This window comes from Micromys minutus (genome assembly GCF_963924665.1).
Source record: "Micromys minutus genome assembly, chromosome: 1".
Classification (NCBI taxonomy): Eukaryota; Metazoa; Chordata; class Mammalia; order Rodentia; family Muridae; genus Micromys; species Micromys minutus.
The window spans coordinates 14106532-14109002 of NC_137969.1; the positions used below are offsets into that span (position 1 = coordinate 14106532).

General features: G+C 43.7%; 1 pseudogene across 1 annotated transcript; it reads left to right on the top strand.

Moving 5' to 3' along the window:
* The first annotated feature begins 292 nt into the window (after window positions 1-292).
* LOC308438827 (TD and POZ domain-containing protein 4-like) lies at window positions 293-2062 on the top strand (annotated as a pseudogene). Its single transcript has 2 exons — window positions 293-315; window positions 1503-2062. The product of its transcript is annotated as a TD and POZ domain-containing protein 4-like (transcript).
* Window positions 2063-2471: the final 409 nt, after the last annotated feature.

Genomic DNA, 2471 nt, shown 5'->3' on the forward strand with positions numbered 1-2471 from the left:
AGAGGGAGAGACAAGACAAAGGATGGAGACATGATGGAGGAAGGAGATGAATCAGAACCATGTGGCCTGAAAGAACCCCAGCACCAGCAGAGCAAGCACTGAAGGAAGTCTGAAGAGGACAGACCTCACCTGTAGAAAATGCATAATATGAGGTATTGATAAGCTGAATGCTGTTGATTAAAGTGATTGAATTGAGAAGCATTTAGGAAATTCCTAAACTGAACATTTAAGTGAATCCGGAAAGAGTTTTTAAGGAGGATTTCCTGAGGGGGAAATACAGGACCCATCAACCATGTTGGGAGGAGTCATCACAAGGTCTGTGAGTCTGATTGGAAGGACCCACAGAAAAGAAGAAAAGCACCTTTAGAGGTTTGGGCCTCTGCTTCCTGCCATCCATATAGGAGTTCTTCAACTTGCCCTTCATTTTGTCATCACCCAGACTTCTGACAAGTTAAGACCACCTCCCTGATGATGTTTGCAGCAGAAATCAGTGTAAGACCAGCACAAAGGTAAAAAAAATAGCTGTGTAGAGAATGACAAGATCCCTTCATTTAAGGATGCTTGACCACAGTAAACAAAGAACACTAGTGATGGCTACCCCGAGTCCCATCCGCCCTCCCTCTGGGATCGTGTAAAGTCCAAAATTGGAAGGTATAACTTAATTTTTTTTTTCTCAAATTGAAGTAGATAGATTCAGTTCAAATATAGACCTTTCAGGTAGAAAACCACATACTTTTAATCGGAGTCTTGATGCAGGAAAACACACACCTTTAATCCAGATCTTGAGACTAGAAGACACATCTTCAATTGGGTCACACCTTCTGCTGGAGGCATACATATACACCTGGAAGAAGGAAGCTTTGGGTCTTTGCCGGCTTGCTCTTCTCTTACTAGTAAGCCCACTCCTTCACTGGCACTTGAGCCGACATCTTCAGAATTCCCTTATGTAATGAAGAACACCTGAGACTTCAAACCTTGTGGAAGAAGTTCCTGTTTTACATCTAAAGTATCTCAAGCAGAAATGTCAGGGTGCCTGGAAGTCAAGAGCTGGGAGTGTACACACAGAACAGGAACCAGAAATTCGGCTATAGGTGAACCCTTAGAGACTTCTCTGCTTTAATTGAGAAAACAGGAAAAATATATTATAGCCCAATGTTCTCATCAGATGCTAATGATGAAGTGGCTTGGTATTTGAGAGTATACCTAAACTGGGTTGATGAAGAAAGCAAAGTTACTTGTCACTTTACCTGATGTTGCTCAGCTGTAAAATGAGCCCAATTTGGGGAAAGATTCACTTTTGTATCTTAACTGTGGAGGGTGAAAAACACAATAATGCATGGACCCCAGGTGTCTACAGTTTACTGCTGAACTACACCTTTGGATTCAGAAAGTCCATCCTTTGAGATTTTCTCTTGTCTCAAACCCATTCTCTATTACTGGATAGCAGACTTACCCTCCTCTGCAGTGTGAGTGCAAGACTTTCAGGATTTTTGGAACACAAGACCTGCAATCAAGGTTCAAAGGTGCACATTGGCAGATGATCTAGAGGAGCCATGGAAAGATTCCCTCTTTACAGACTGTTGCCTGTTGTTAGCTGGCCAGGAATTCAGGGCTCACAAAGCCATCTTGATCTCTACTTTTCAGAGTCATATTTGAACATAAAACAGAAGAGAGACTGAAGAACAGAGTTGAGATCCATGACCTAGATCCACCAGTCTTTAAGGGGATAATAAACTTCATTTACTCTTGGAAGGTGCCACACCTCCACAGCCACTCCATGGCTACTGGTGTGCTGGCAGCTGCTGACAAGTATGGCCTGGAGGTCATGTGTGAGGATGCCCACTGTGGAGAATGCTATACACACTCTCATCCTGGCTGACCTCCATAGCACAGATCAAGCAGCTGAAGACTTGGGCCCTGTATTTCATTACATTTTATGCTTCCGATGTCTCTGAGACCTCAGGGTAGATAGACGTCAAGGGTGCAGTCACATCCTCACTTGGTGGCTCAAGCATTCCACTCTCTGACTTCTGAAAAGAGTGTTTTCTGGCCCTTCCCCTGAAACAACTTAAGTGGTTTTAAAGACCTGGTCAGTTATGACCTATGAGTCTCTTTCAACAGTAACAACCAGTATTGTTCCCAGTGACTCCTGTTTAGACAGTGATACTGCTGGGTCCTTTACACTGGATCCTGATGGAGGGCAGCATAGCGGCTCAGAACTTACAACAGCTCTGAATATGTTGGAATGGTGGGTGGGGTAAGGAGTAGCACTGTAGTCTGGGACACTCTACCTGACATGTTGATGTTCTTGTTTGACTTCTGTCTGCTGTCTTGGAATCTGGGATTCAACTAAGGTAATAGCCTGAAGCACAGCCAAAAAGGATTTCTGCAGAGAAACCTGTCTGCCTTGGACTGAGCAGAACAGATGACCAGGGTCTCAGAGCCAATTAGAAGTCAAACATGAATGTTTA